Source organism: Aquarana catesbeiana, linkage group LG01, assembly GCF_042186555.1.
Source record: "Aquarana catesbeiana isolate 2022-GZ linkage group LG01, ASM4218655v1, whole genome shotgun sequence".
NCBI lineage: Eukaryota > Metazoa > Chordata > Amphibia > Anura > Ranidae > Aquarana > Aquarana catesbeiana.
In genome coordinates this window covers 835,882,529-835,899,439 of record NC_133324.1, presented here as the reverse complement: position 1 = coordinate 835,899,439, position 16,911 = coordinate 835,882,529, and the positions used below count along the sequence as shown (strand labels likewise).

General features: G+C 42.0%; 1 protein-coding gene across 9 annotated transcripts in view; it reads right to left on the bottom strand.

The window, feature by feature from the left end:
- Positions 1 to 16,911, bottom strand: part of RBM47 (RNA binding motif protein 47) — a 184,522-nt gene that overhangs the window by 47,991 nt on the left and 119,620 nt on the right. The window lies entirely within an intron of this gene.

Sequence of the window (16,911 nt, the reverse complement as noted above, 5' to 3'; positions counted from 1 at the left end):
CACGGGCATGAAATTTCAACAGTTTGGGATTTCATATACATAATGCCCTTTCAAGGCAGAATAATAGGCGCCCATAGCGGAGTGATTTAGGTACAAAAAACTTCGCCCTAGCACAAGGCGTTGTGCAAACAGTGTTACCTAGCAGATTAGATAAAGTGTAGGATTGCTTGGCAGTACAGTGATCTGATAAAGAATGGAGAGAACTGGGCAATGGAAGAATACAATTCATTTGGAATATGCAAAGAGTATCCAAAGCTATTTCTTGTGTGCTGAAATCTAAAGGTATATTCAATGCCAGTTCTTGTAACTGTTCCTGTAAGATTTTCATACTGAAGACTTTCTGGCAAGTTTGAACAACTTTCATATCTTCCAAATCACATTGCATTACAAAATACAGCCATACATACCTGTAGAAGGAGATCATTGTTGGCACCTGCTAGCACCAATGGCTGAGAGTCCTGTGTGATCAGATTGTGAATGTATGAATGATTACCCTAGCAAGTATTTATTGTTACACCCGATACTAACCTTTACCAGCAATAGGAACATTGACCAAAAACAAGTGATAAGTATTCACAGGCATCTCATTGACCTCTAACTTATCCATTTCACTTGACTTTAATACTGTAGGGATCTGCCATCTAATGTCTGTATTTGTAAATAGCCATACTGCTTATCACGGAATTAATAATGTACAGCACTCCCTGCCTCTGAGTTGTTGGGTTGGAAACTCCAGAAGAAGGATGTGAAGAGAGAGTGTCTAATACCACATGTCCTGCTATGGAGGAGCCTCTACTAACCCAGACCAGAATCAGGGATTATTAGGAAAGTGTTCCTATGTTTAATAGTTCTATCCTGTTTAGGGAGGGCGCTATCCTATATGGGGAAGGTAATTTCTCATAGGCCCCCAGAAGAGGGTTATGCACTTATCCATTAAATGACTGTTAACAGATAGGCTGGGCTCACAATTCCCACACGCATCTTTCATGTGCTTCCATTAAAGTCTACGGGGCCAAAAAACACACTATAAGAACCTACACCCTTTTCCAGGTTGCATAGAAGTATATTGCATAGTTCTGATTAGCGCTTCATAAACAATAAGGGAATTCCTCTTGTCATGCATCAGCTATGACAAATCAGACTTAAAGCTGATCTCCATGTTTTTTGTCACTTTAAATCGTTTGTTCGGACAAGCTGGTCGAAACGAATGATTTCATTCACTGTTATAGTGTCTCTAAGCGCTGTGTAGCGCCCAGAACAATGCATTATAAACATCTTTCTTCCTGTTTTTTTTATAGGTGATCACATTCTCTCGGTTCTCAGCTGCATAAGGCGCTTAGAGAGCTGGGGGAGGAGAAACGGTAGCACACTGGTCTTACCAGTGAATAGCTGTGCAGGGGGGCGTGTGAGCAGAAGTCTGGTCATTATAGGAGAGCAGGCTGAGTTCCAAGCACAGCCAGAAAACTGACCATGGTATGCTCTCATGCCTAGCATGGTCAGTTTTTAATAGGAAAACAGGGGGACTGGCAAGATTATCAGGAAATAACCTTGATTATGATCACAAAGAACTGCCTTTAGGACGAATTCACACATATACAATGCTAAAACGCAGAGCAGTTGCAGCGATTCAACCAGCTTTATTTGAAGTGTACAAAATGTACACTTCATTGACTGCAAAGTTGGGTGGTGTAATGTGCTGTGCTGCCTGACATTGCAGTGTGATTCAGGCCAGTGCACTGCGATAAAATGCAGCAAGTCTGCATTTTATCACAGAACACTGCAGAGCTAGCTGCATTGCAATGTGAATGGGACATATAGGAACAATTGTTTCCTGTGTGTCCCTGTGGTGAGTGACGTTTTACCATGCGGTAAAATGTCTGTCACTGCACGTGTGAATTGGCCCTTAAACACTTTTTTGACACTGAGCACATATGGAATATGCATGATTGATCCAAGTTGGACTTTTCAACACATTGTAATAGATACACTTTTATTCAGTGGTGTCACTAGGGTAGGTGTCACCTGGTGCAGTGAAACAGGGTGTCACCCCCACCCCCCCATTTGGCCCTCTCCTGTTTCATCCCCCCTTTGGACTCTATCGTGTCTCAACCCCACCTCTCCTCATCCCCCCATCGGGCTCTCTCCTGTCTAACCCCTAACATCCGCCCCATCGGGCTCTCTCCTGTCTAACCCCTAACATCCGCTCCATCAGGCTCTCTCCTGTCTAACCCCTAACATCCGCCCCATCGGGCTCTCTCCTGTCTAACCCTTAACATCCGCTCCATTGGGCTCTCTCCTGTCTAACCCCTAACATCCGCTCCATCGGGCTCTCTCCTGTCTAACCCCTAACATCCGCCCCATCGGGCTCTCTCCTGTCTAACCCTTAACATCCGCTCCATCGGGCTCTCTCCTGTCTAACCCCTAACATCCGCTCCATCAGGCTCTCTCCTGTCTAACCCCTAACATCCGCCCCATCGGGCTCTCTCCTGTCTAACCCCTAACATCCGCTCCATCAGGCTCTCTCCTGTCTAACCCCTAACATCCGCCCCATCGGGCTCTCTCCTGTCTAACCCTTAACATCCGCTCCATTGGGCTCTCTCCTGTCTAACCCCTAACATCCGCTCCATCAGGCTCTCTCCTGTCTAACCCCTAACATCCGCCCCATCGGGCTCTCTCCTGTCTAACCCTTAACATCCGCTCCATCGGGCTCTCTCCTGTCTAACCCCTAACATCCGCTCCATCAGGCTCTCTCCTGTCTAACCCCTAACATCCGCCCCATCGGGCTCTCTCCTGTCTAACCCCTAACATCCGCCCCATCGGGCTCTCTCCTGTCTAGTTTTGAACCAGTGCCTGCTCTGTCAAGAATGGGGGTGACACCATTGCAGTCGGATATCACTTCCTACTTGATGGTGTCACCCCTGTGGCAGGTATCACCCGGGTTCGGCCAGCAACCCCTACAAACCCTATAGCACCGCTACTGCTTTTATTTAGATTATAAGTACAGTTTGTGATATCGAAGGTGGACACAGTCACTGTTTTATGATGTTTATGCTCATTATTATTATTTACAGGATTATACAGGATATATAGCGCCAACAGTTTGCTTAGCACTTTACAAAACGAAGGCAGACAGTACAGTTATGCCCTGTACACACGATCGCACATTCCGACAACAAAATCCAAAAACAAAATTGAAGTTCAATAGCCAGTGCGGCTCTTCTGCTTGATTCGGAGCATGCGTGGAATTTCGTGCATCAGAATTGTGTACACACGATCGGAATTTCCGACAACGGATTTTGTTGTCGGAAAATTTGAGATCCAGATCTCAAATTTTGTTTTTCGGAAATTCAGACGGAAAATGTCCGATGGAGCCAATTTCCGACAACAGGCTCCCGTCGAACATTTGTTGTCGTAAATCCTGACCGTGTGTATGCGGCATTACAATACAATTTAGTACAAGAAGAATCCAAGGGCCCTGCTCTCATTAATGCATGTCATTCATTTTTGCACATTGCATTTGATGCACCTTTACTTAGAGTATTCGGAGTTCTAGTTTATTATAGGTTGTGTTATTGCATACACAGGTAATGGTTTATAATATTTTTATGCACATTAACGCATTTGTCAGGAGTTTTTTGTACACATTTTATGAGAAGGCAAATTTTAATAATCACTGCGTTTGGTTTTTGATTGCGCTGCACGTTCTGGGGAATATCATTACTGTGGATGCGGGAACGCATGTCAATGCTGGCTGAAATCAAGCCATTGTATAGGTTGTAGGGGTTCTGTGTTTGGTTAAGTGGTGGCACAAAGACAACATTATTTGACATTTTCAAGCGGGAAGTTGAGCATTGGCAGCCTTCATGGTATTCCCATCAGCTGACCCCTTGACAATTGAAGCCGCTATAAATTTCAACTCTGAGAATTTTCAAGCATCATACCTCACAATATTTGATGGACCTTTTGCCTTATAATTTGAAGGCTATAGTGTCCCCACACATTACTATATAATAATCGGGTATGCCTGCCTCCCACTGCTTCTCCCCTTTTGGGTGCCTAAATATTCGTGACCACTTGTAAGCCTTTCGGCCAGGTGTGGCCCCCTTCAGGGTGGAGATAAGCGTGACCTCTCAGCACTTTCCAGGATCATTAATGGGGAAATCTACTGCAATCCTTATGTGTGTTTTTTAATAGGAAGTCTAGGGTTCAGCAAGCCTATTTGATGGAGAGGAAATATAAGAACCCCCTGAGGAAGACCGCAATACAGTTAGGTCGAAATGCATTGGGGCTTTTTTTATCCAGTCAATTGTGACAGCACTACTACCATTTAATCACTATAAGTTAACATTTTGAACTTGTACCCTTTTGGTATTGTCAATCTTTTTTCCCCTTCTATTCTAATCCTATAGTCTCGCATAATGTAAACCAGAGCTCATGTTTTAACCATTTGTATGGTACTGTCCATTTGTTCTTTAATAATAAAAATTACTAAACTTTTACAAGTACTTGTTGAGACTCTCAATTGCTGCTTTAAAAACCCCATAGGGAACTTTTCTCTTTTTTAGAATTTATATTCAGGGTGTGCAGTTGCTCTATATGTGTCATATCATGCTATAGTTTTTTCCCATTATAGGTTTCCTTTTCCCTTATACCCCCAATACTTGACCCTAACCTAAAACTAACAACTAGCCCCTCAAGGGCTTCTTAACACCTGAGGTGTTTCCTGGACTTTCTCAACACGTGATCACTATGATTGGCTGTTACAAAGATCACGTAATCAGGAGCCCATCCTACCCTCTATTGATTGTCAACAGTGACTGGGAACTCTTGGTGGTCACAGTGCTGAGTGGTCACAGTGCTGGGGGCACCAAGTGAACGCACTCCCAGCAAAAAACAGAGACATTGGCTGTACGTAAATATGTGGTAGTGTGGCCTTCTGCTGTGCTGCTACATATATGCACATGGTCGACATCAACAGGGCAAAGGGATAGAATGCAGAGAAATATGCATGTATGGCAGATATGTAATGTTTTTTTTTTTGTTAGTTTTTTTTTTATAATTTTGCCTTTAAATTGTCAGACTTCTATTTCTTAAGATAAGGAACACTGAATGGGCAAAGTGGTAGTGCCTGTAAACATTACGGCAGCTGCTGCTCTCTTTTTTTACCCTAGTTTACCTGATACCATTTATGAAACAGAAAGTGGTTGATCAAATGCCTCTTGTATATTGTACACAAATCCATTGCATGCACTGTAACATAAAATAAACAGAAGACCTAATCTCATAGAGGGTGGGAAGAACACTGGCTGTTTATAATAAAAACTAATCAGTACATAACAACGGTGTGGTCCTTAGACACGCTTAGACAAAGTAAACAGCACACCTACACAAAACAGCAAAAGAGAGATGAGAAAAAAAGAAATCCTAACTGAAACTCTCACTGCGAGGCTGCAATTTGTCAGTTCAGCGGGTAGTGCAGCCAACCAGCGGGAGAAAGGAAAAGAGGTGTGACCCTCATATGATTAATAGCTTGCAGTTCAGCAAGGATCTTACAAAAAATAAACATCAATGATAGCAGGAACTGATAGTAAAGAGGTGGACTCTTTTTTTTATATTAGTTTATGATCATCAGCAGTTAAATAGTTTTTAAAGCCAGTGCTAATTGAAACTGGGAACCCCCCCGCCCCCCAAAGGTTGATGTCATATGGGCACATTTTTGCACCGCCATTGCCCCTCATTTTGGTATAGTGATTTGTCCCTAAGAAATTATTTTCAATGGGATCCCTAACTTTTTAAAAGATTTTTCACATCATTTAAGATTCAGAGGCAATTGGTATCGGCGGCAAAATTGCTAGCAGCAATAGCTATTAATGCATCTCTATAGAATGTTGCTCGAATTGCTGAGGGAGAGTGATTTGTAGCAGAACACGACCCACTGGCACTGGCATGCTTATCACTTGTCGAGATTTTAGTCTTACTGGAAAACATCTGCAACCAATGGGTAACTGTACCCATTTCTTCACAAAATAGAAAATGATCCTTTTAGCTTGTGTGCACCACAGTGACATGTCCGTAGTGTTCACCATCAGTGTCAATGACAGAACTTCCCATGTACACATCCAATTGTACTCATAAGTATCTGAATCTGGTTGGAGGCTATGGTCAATAAGATATTTTCTTGTCAGATGAGTTTTCCTGACTGAGTAGATGTTAATTATTTTGGAGTATCCCCTAAACCCCTTCCTCCTGTTGGGCTCCTGTGCAATAAACCCTAAAAAGACATCTCTTAGTCTGAGCTCTAATTGTCGGTGTGCTTGGAATTGAGCTTGTGAGACTGGTAGCCTCTGTAGTAGCTAGGGAGAACCTGTCTACTTTAAGCGGTCCCTTCGGGGGTGAGCACTACATAACATTCTGTCGTTTCCCTAAGCCCTGATAAAAGGGGAATTATGTCGTCCCCCCCCCAGAAACACATTGGCTGTCCTTTGCACTGCTTGTTGTAACCAGTTGAACAATACAGACTTTAGTCTCCTAAGGATTTTTCATATGGCACTCTCTTTGACCTATTGTACTTGGATTTCTCAACTCGGGTGAATGTCCTCTCCTAGGGAATCCCATCTTTGTGATGATATATGGCAATTGGGCTCAGGTAATGACTTTATTCACATTTTAATAACCTAAAAGTCTGTGTCCGGCTCCCCTCTACCACTAGCTTTGGACTTTCTACTTTTAATGATGTCAGGGTCCATCTCTATTGGCCAAGAGTGCAGATGGAAAGGTTTGCAATGACTTTATGTGAAAAAAGTTGTTGTATACTTTTTTTCTTCCCTTTTACTTTCTTTCCTTTCTCTTTGACTATACATGGCAGGGCCCTGAATGGTCTATGACACCCTATAGGAAAGTCCCCGCCATAAACATTATACCACTCGCAGTTTTGCTTTTACGTACTATGTTCATATTTCAGAATATATTTATATTATTTCAAGCCTCAAGTGGGAATGGTGCACACTGTACAGCATACAGTATGATTGTCTAAGCTTGACTTGTCTGTCTCATAAAATGTGCTAAATGCCTTTAAATTGTTAATCTCTATAAAAAATGTCTGAAGGAGGCACTTGGATATCATGCATGCTTGCACCATCATTTTCGTCATCGAACCATTATTTTATGCCTATAGCTGGCTTAATGGTTAACTATACCCAAATTACAAACTTTTATAAACTGATTTATCTAAAAAAAAGTTTCACAAGCACTCACGGATACATAATAACAAAAAGGATTCAGTGGACTATTGGAACTGAGGGCATTTAAAACCAAGCCAAGTTATTATTCCAAGTACACATTGGACTTCCTACCCAAAAAATATAATTGCATATCTTATTTTGTGTTAACTTTCCATACATATCTAAAACCTTTACATGTGTAGTTATCAAAAGCAGTAGTAGCTCTCTTTTAAAGCGGTTGTAAACCCCGCTTTGTTATTTTTACCTACAGGTAAGCGTATAATAAGGCTTTCCTGTAGGTAAAATGAACATCTCCTAAACGTGCACCGTTTAGGAGATATTCACCCTTCATGCAGCTGCTGACGTCAGTGGACCATGCGCTCTGAACGTCCGGCATACTGTGCCGGATCTTCAGAGCTTCTTGCTGGGACAGAGGGCTCCCACGCGCATGCATACTAGCACATTATGCCATTGGCCTGCAGGTTTGTTTTTTCAGCAGTTTACAACCCCTTTAAGCCGACCATAGATGGATCAAACTTTGGCTGGTGCAGCAGGAATGGGCAGCCTATCTGTTTTTTTCGCTCAATTAGTGCCGCTAGCTATAGCCAAGAGCACGGATGAGTATATTTTGATGGCAGGGAGCTCTCCTCGCTGTCAGAATACAATAACTCTGTGGGAGGTCTTCCCCACAACACTGCATTGTGGGTCGATGGAGGAATTTTAAAGATTTTTTTTTTGTTCAACCCACAGGTTGAATTAAAACAAATGCATCATCTATTGCCTGCCTTACATGTCTTCAATATATATTTTATGTTAATAGTGGTATTAAACCCAAAAATAAAAATGGATTATATTGCAGCTTAACAATTCTTATGCCGTGTACACACAAGCGGACTTTTTGACAGCAAAGGTCAGACGGAACGAATCAGCCGGACAATTCGATCGTGTGTGGGCTTCATCGGACCTTTGCTGTCAAAAAATCAGATGGACTTTAGATTTAGAACATGTTTCAAATCTTTCCGACGGACTCGAGTCCGGTTGAAAAATCCGTTCGTCTGTATGCTAGTCCGACGGACAAGAAAAAGACGCAAGGGCAGCTATTGGCTACTGGCTATGAACTTCCTTATTATAGTTCCTTCGTACGTCATCACATTTAAACCAACGGACTTTCGAACAGACTTTTGTCCGTTCGTGTGTGGGCAAGTCCGGTCGTTCGAAAGTCCGTAGTAAGTCCGTCGAAAGTCCGTCAGAAAGACCGCCGGACCTTTGATGCTGAAAAATCCGCTTGTGTGTACGCGGCATTAGATGTGGTGACTGCATTTTGTTTTCTTTTTTTAGTTTTTTTCCCTTTATTTTCACCTGGTGGTCTGGCCAGTAACTCTGTTATATTTTAACTTTCTTTAACAGAGCAAATTGTCCAGCAAAAGTGGCAATTAGAAGGTTGAGACAAACCATTTAACACAGTGCTTACAATGGTCAGATTTTATTCATTTATGTAACATATTTATGCCAAAAGGAAAAAACCTCATGCTAGAATTTCTTAAAGCTAATTCCAGGTATGGATATTTTTGCATAGTTACATTGGCCCAGCTTAGACCATACCTGGCCGATCACTGCAGTAGCTGTACCTGTGTAACTATGCAAAAATACTCATACCAGTAATTTAAATTTAAAGTGTTAGCTTTAGTTCAGCTTTAATTCATTAGTCACTTATGTACAGTCCATCTAAATCTGCTGGTGCACGTAACACTACCCTCTTACCAGACTGATAGCGCTGCTGTCCATGGTGTCTCTTTTGCTCCTCCATCCAGATTGAGGAAAGTGAAAAAATAGCGCTTGACCTATAGCGTTATCTCATTGGTATTGCTATCTTAAAGTATTGATGCTGATGTACATTATCTGGTTTCCAGGCTGCCAAACCAGCTACTGACAAGGCCTGTGCTTGCAATCACACTGGAAAAAATAACATTAAAGGTCCAGTTCACTTATAGTCTGTTCACTTTGTTGTCAATAAAGCCCTGATGAAGAGAGCGGTCTCGGACCCCTGATAAGCCATGGCTATTTTTAGAATTGTCCCCCTGACTTTTATTGGAATAAAGTTTTATCTGGACCTCTTAGCAGTGGTGTAGCACTTCAATTTTCATTTTTGTACCATTCAGATTGGAGACTCCCTAAAACAGGGTGTGTGTTATTGGCCCAATCACCAGGTGAAATAAAGAGAGAAAGCAACAAAAAAGGGAAAACTAATGTGCACATAAATTTAAGGATTATAAGAATTAGATTGCAATACATTACATTTTTAGATTTTTGTTTTTGGGTTTAACACTGCTTTAAGAACAGTGGAACTTTCAGTCAGTAATGTGTAGTCAGTTTGTTGCTGTTTACTTTGTTCCACCCTTGTGTGTGTTTTTGTCAATCCAGGCCTCACCTTAGTAGGATAGCTCCGGAGCCCAGCATACTCCTAGGTACCATGAAACTTCACCTGTCCAAAGGCTAAAACACTTAAGACTGATTTACAAATGCTGTGGCAAAGAAGGCAGAGCACAACTGAGGTTGCTACACATAACAACCAGCTAGCTACTCCAGTTCAGCTTTAATTGTAATTCCAAAAACCTTAGTTTTACTTCCTAGTTTAAATTAACATCCTGACTGGAAAAAAACTGACTTAAGAAGCAGGATTAGCACAAAGAACCTATGTTTTTGGGTCTGCCCCAACTATGTATAAATATATTTGTTCAGTTATATCTGACTCTTAGCGATACTATGGGCCAGCTAGCTGGGCACCATGCCTGATACTCTTAAAAGCCTTCCTCCAAAGACTTTTCTTTGCAATTTTCTACTAGGTAGGCCTCCAGGTCTTTCCTCAGCCCTTCCCAATATCTTGGGAACAGCATACACAATGTGATAACATATGTGTCCAGGCAAGCCGATAGAGGGGTACCACCGGGCCTCCTGTAGGAGGCCAGGGCACACAGGGGGGGGCCCGGACAGCAGGGGGACCGGTGCAGCAGGATGGGAAAACAATTACAGAAGGATGCACTGTGTCTGTGTCTCTCCCTCCAGCAGCTGAAAGCCGGGTTCTCCCCCTCTGTCTCCTGCTGGCGTTCAACTGCTGGAGGGAGAGACACACTGTACCGTTCTGTAATTGTCCTCCCATCACGCCGCACCGATCCCCCTCCCTGTGCTGCCCCCCACCCTCCCCGCGGCCAGCCTTCCTCTACCGCCGGTACACAGGTGGATGGAGACTGGGAGAAGGGGCCGGTATGTAATTTACCAGCCACTTCCTTTTCTGAGTTGGACACAGTGAGCGATTAGTACGGATTGCTCCTGTGTCCATTGATAACTGAGCATAGTAAACTGTTTTCTTCGGTTAATGAATGAACAGAAGCCTATGTTTCAAAAAATTTGTAAAAAATCATTTAAGCAATACAAAAAAAAAAATTGTAATTGGTGGGGGAGGGGTGCGCTGTCAGGTAGGCTGTACAAGGGCCCTGTCATTTCTAATGGCATCCCTGTATGCGCATAGACAATTTTACACACATACTAGGGCCAATTAACCTACCAGCATGTCTTCAGAGTGTTGGAGGAAAACATAGTACCCAGAGGAAACCCATGCAATCACAAGGAGCACATGCAAATTCCATGCATATAGTGTTTTTACTGAGATTCAAACCTACTCCCTGCAAAGCATTACAGCTGCTGTATGTGTACAGCCTTGTGCAGCTACAGTACATGCTCTTCTTTAGGTAGGTGGTTCACAGAAGCAGATGCCTGCTTCTAATCCCCCTCTCCTCTGTAAATGAGCCCTTACACTTCTAACATTATTTCATTTTGTCTTTGTCTTCCTGTCTTAATGACCCCCACATACCTCATTTCCTACACAGGTGTCATAGGTACAGGTAGTGAGGCAAAATCTCTCTGGGGGGGTCACAGACAGAAGTAAAAACCTCATATGAAATGCAACTTTTTCCCATACTATCCAAACCGTCAGGCAGTACACAGGGACTAGTGACTTCCTGGTATGAAGTGACAAGCCTCCCGACTGTGCTCCTGCACTGTCACCCTGTAACATGCACCCCTGGTGGAGACTTCCAGTGGCCATGTCAACACACATTATGCAGACACGGCTCACTATTGTCATTACAAAAAATTTGGTCCACAGCAAGAAGGCAACAGATGCTTAAGTAAGTGCATGTATACAGGAAATTGCTGTTAAAAGCTGGAGGAAATGAGCAGGACTGAAATGCAACAAAGTATGAAAAAGGTGTAAACAAGAATCCTATAAAAAAATGATTACAGTATAAAGTACTTTAGCAAACTGAATGCCATCCAGTCAAGGAGACATAACTAGCAGTCTGTTGCAAACACACACTCCATTATTAGCACAATGTCACATCAATCAAGTAAACCAATGTTTTTGGGCTGTGCAGGGTCCCTTCCTCGCAGTGATATAGTGGTCACTCTACATCGCCTTGAGTAAGGGATCCTACACAGCCCTGAAACATTGGCTTATTTGACTGATGCAACATTGCACTAATAAATAAGTGGATACAGTATGTTTGCAATAGACTGCTGGTATTGTGTCCTCGTTTTACTGTGATTGCGTGGCGCCATCTGCCACTTTCACTACGAGCAGCCAAACACTGAAAGAAGTGCCCTCCTCATCCTTTGATTCCTGTAAATGTCAAAAATCTGATCATCTCATTACAAACTGTACAAGATGACTGGAGGTCTGATGCAATGTGAAAGCCTCAAGCCACTGTCATAGTGTACAAAGTTGGCACCATAAGTCGGTGAGACAGTTTGGTCATGGTGCAAGCTACATGCAGATAAAATCTGAAATCTGTACCTGAAAATCTGTGTCGATGAAATGAAGAGCAAGGTTATTATGCAAAAGCACAGTATATGATGTAAAACAAGCAGACAAATTACCATAATAGGAAGGAAATAACAGAAACTTCCCTAAAGACCGGGCTTCATCTGTTTCCTTAGTGCTGTTACTACCTCTCCATGTTATATGATGAACGCTAAAGAGGTGACTGAATACAAGTGGAAACTCTGTGAATAACACAACCCAAGCCCCAGAGTAAAGGCAGCATATTGCTATGTGAGGTATGTAACTTTTGAGAAACATTCAAGTACACATCTTTAACTATATGGAAAATCAAAATGGCCTTGGTTATGTAGAGATGCAATTTTTACACTGGAACGCTGGTGTGTCTGCATTAGTTGTAGCATCCGTGCAATGCAGTCTCTGCCACCAATAGAAAAAACAAAAAAGGAAACAAATCAAGTGATAATAAAGTGCCATGGATTGCCAAGGTGCTACACAGGAGCTTATATATGTCAAGCAGGCAAATTCATATCGATCCTGCCAGCAATCCACTGAGCCAACTTCCTGTACACTTTGCCTGTGCTGCACTGACATCTCAAATGTTATTTGCCTTGCCCCTGCCCTGTTCACTTCTGAACTACCCAACTACAGGGGTTCTGTACTTTTAATACACTTCCCATCCTAGAGTGGCAACACTGCTTCTCCATAGACACAGTACATTGAGCATTGTTACCGTAGGACAGGAAGTGTGTTACAGGCAGGATCACCAGGTGATAAGGGGATAAAAGCCATGAAGGGAACAAAAATCTTAAAGAAAATGAATACAGCCAGCACATCTTGTCAGTCTCTCTCTCCCTCTCTCTAGCCGTCAATATCCAGTCAAATTCATCTTGTCCACCAGTCAATTCCAACAGGAAATGTTCTTCATATACACATAAAGCATACCTCCCAACCGTCCCTGATTTGGAGCAATGTCCCTCTTTCCCCCCTCATTTGTCCCTCATTTTGGTCAGATCCATATAGGTGTATATAAAATGCACTTTTTATCTTTCAAAAAGTTTTTCCCAGTGCTAAACTTTTCATCCAATTTTTAAATTGCTGCATTTGTACATTTTAAAAGCCAATATAAAGGAATAGTAGTGGTAAAAAAAAGTCCTGGTGGATTTCTCCTTTAAGGGGGTGTGGCAGGGGGTGTGTCATATGCCTACATACGTTTGTTAGTAGGTGTCCCTCATTCCCATCTCAAAATGTTGGGAGGTATGCATAAAGGTTTAAAGCTGAACTCCAGGATAAGCAAATATTGTCTAAATTATTTCAGCATGTGTGCGCTTACTTGAATCTTGGCATCATTTATTTAGTTCTTCTAGATCTGTGCAGTGATCTATTGTGAAACTTTGCCTCTGTGTAGGAGCTTCCTTTAATAAAGACCGCTCCCTACTGCTCTCTCTTTGTGCAGGGTGACAGGTCTTGTCCTCACCCCCTCCTGTAGTTTTCTGCAGGCAGCCTTCAGTGGGTGTGGCCAGCTGGGTCCCACCCACAGCTCTGCTCTCGGCACAGGCTATGTACAACACAGTGATGATGCCATTACTACTTTTACAAGGTAATATTAGGGTTTGCAAATGCATCTGGTGCTCACAAAGTAGATGTATATCCTTTGTGGTTGTTAAGGAATATAATAAATAACCTTTTAATTATTTTATACGTTTATCCAAGTTCCCCTTAAAGGCTTTGCATTTAATCCCACACAATACAGTTTCCTCTTTGTACATTATGAGTAGAATAAGACAGGTCCGCCTTTTTATAAAAAATGAGCTTCCTTCACCATTATGAAAAAACATATTAGGCTGCTGAGCCATAGCAGTGAAAAGCACACACCTGTAAAGCTGTGACAAGCTAAGGATAAACAGAGCCCTACCAATCAAAGTCATTTGTTTAAAGATCCACTCGACTATTGTGAGAATGTCTTTCCATCTCAGCGCTGTGTGGAAACAGAAAATGTTGTAGATCATTGCATCTGTTTATAGTACACCACTTAGACTGTATGCACAACTCCCGAATCACAATGGGACTTGTCTATGTACCTGCTCCCTGGATAAACACAGAATCAGTGCTCTGGAAAGTGGCAGGTGACAAGCAGGACGTCAGCGTTGGGGGAAGGAGGAAGTCCTGAAATGGGATAGCTGACAAAACAGTACAATATAAGAAAGAGTGTACATACAACATAATAAAGTATGGGCTAAATATGTGCCTGCACTGGCTGATTGGATGGAATTTATTTTTAGAATTTCTTTAGAGATAAAATAAAACTGACAACGGAAGTATCAGCTTTTTGGTTGCTATTGAACAGCAATTATAATTTACACAATGGCTGCCTATGGAGTTCCCTTTGGATCACCTCGACACTATATGAGCATTTGGCAATTATGATGAATGGTCATATCTGTCACTGGTAACTAGAAAGCCAAATCTGTCCAGACTGGACACACCTGAGCTGACCAGACATCTGGCCATACCCTTCCATGTAAAAGTGTCCATAGTCATTATAATTATCCCTGAGGACCCTTTCATACATTTTATATATAGTAAGCCCCGATTCACAATTAGCGTTAGTGTACCCAGGCATAAGTAGTGTCTCTAAATTGCTTGGCAATTACACAACTTGTAGTACAGGAATAGAATCGTGTTTTTTGACCTCACAGACTTTTAAAACAGAGCCTTTAAAAAAATTATCACGTGCTTTTTAGGTGCTTCCATTAAAATCTATAGGGGCCAAACACATGCGATTCTGCCCCAATGAAGCTCATGTACTTTTTTGAGTTTCACAGGACAGGAAATATGCAACACAATGCTCTTGTGTGAATGGGCCCCTTGAGAACAGGGGGATTCTTCGCCTTAAAGAGGTTGTAACCCTAAAATAAAAAACGAAATAAAAAGATCCTGTTCCCTTATAGCAGGTTAAACAGCACAGTGCTTGTGCTGGCTAATCTGTCCCTCTCTATGCTGTAAAAAAACAGGTTGATCCTGCCAGTTCCTGTGTCTCCCTTAGTGTGCTGACCCTGGTAATAATGGCTGCTGATCCCTGATTACCGTGGTCAGGTTACATGCCTCCATCATCCCGTTGCTCACCTTCTCTCCCCTTTCCTCCCTGCCTGTCAGCTCCTGTGTGTGTGACCTGTCTCCTCCACCCCCCTCCCCTCCTGCCGCTATTAGTAGTAAAGTTAAATAAATATTACCGCCAGCCCCTCTGTTCTACTAAGCGATCCTACACTGTATATATGTTTTTATAAAATTGTCCCTGTAAATACCTTATTTCAGATCTTTTCTGGCCGGTCACATGACCTCCGGCTGCTCTCCTCCCCTGATCTAAGGGCTACAGTGGGAGGGGCTGAGCAGAGAGCACAGCTGTCACCTCCCGCTGTAGCCCTTAGATCGGGGGAGGAAAGTGGCCGGAGGTCATGTGACCGGCCAGAAAAGATCTGAAATAAGGTATTTACAGGGACAATTTTATAAAAACATGTACACAGTGTAGGATAGCTTAGTAGAACAGAGGGGCTGGCAGTAATATTTATTTGACTCCACAAATAGTTTAAGCATTGTCATGCATTGTCATGCTCCAGGAATCATTAAGGTGTGAATGGGGGTTAACACATGTTTTGGTGCATGTTAACTCAAGAATGTACATACATAAAGGTGTTTATATGAGTTTCTCTGTGTTTTATAAACTTTTAGGTAGATTTCCGAGTGTGTTTTATTAACTCTTGGCTGACATAGATAATATATGTGCAGGGGAAGAAACAGGATTGCCCTAAAATAGGCATATGTCAGATACTGTGATTACCTATATTTATGGGTATATACTGAACATGACTTATTTAGGGGACAGAAGCGAGCCACTCCTTAAATTTTGTTTAAACAGCAAATTAACTAAACAAAATAATGATTATAGCTTGCCATGAGATTTAGCTTTCAAAGCACATTGCACAATGACACAAGTTGGATTATTAGGGAACTATTTGAAAGCCATTGCATAAACTGAATTATAGGGGATCTGTTTTGGTTTAGGTAAACGGAAAGGTTGCCAAGGGGAGAGGTTCCATTAGTAAGTAGTAAGTGGCATAATAAAACACAGTAAACACTAGATCGGGGCCGACAGTGTGCAGAATACAATGCAACGCCGGCAACAGATCCTGTATAGATGTATTTAACTAAAAGATGCAAAGAAAAAAACAAATAGTAGAAAACCCAGATGTGTACTTTCAAGATTGCAGTTGGGATAAAAAAGGATCAGAAAAAAAGGATTGGAACACCAAAATAGGCTGGATTCATATCACTGCCTTGTGGCTTACTGCTGTCTTTAACATATGTTACCACAAAACACTGACATACATGCAGGCACCCTGACGCACACATGCAATAAGAAAAACAACTTACCTCTGCTATAGCACATCACAACATACAGGTGCTGCATTGCCAAAATTATAAAAATATTAAAAGTGCATTGACAGCCTATTCAAAAAAGAATTGTCTGTCTTACCGTAAGCCATGAAAAAAAGCTCATCAACGCACTCTTAACAGTTTGAGGGGACCACAGAGTCCATTCATGTCTATGCACTTGAGCTGCAGCATACAAAATAATGCATACATGTTGGTTCATACCTGAGCGGTTCCCAAAGCACTTCAGCATTTAACATCAAGATTTCCATTGAAGCTCGAAAAACGTGCAGAGCTTCTTTGAAGCAGAGTTGAGTATTTTTAGCCCCTATGAATTTCAATGGGGAAACCTCAAAATGCACAATTTTTTTGCCTCTACTTCCCGTAATCACTAGCTTTCCTTAAAGCAAAAACACTTGAGTCTGA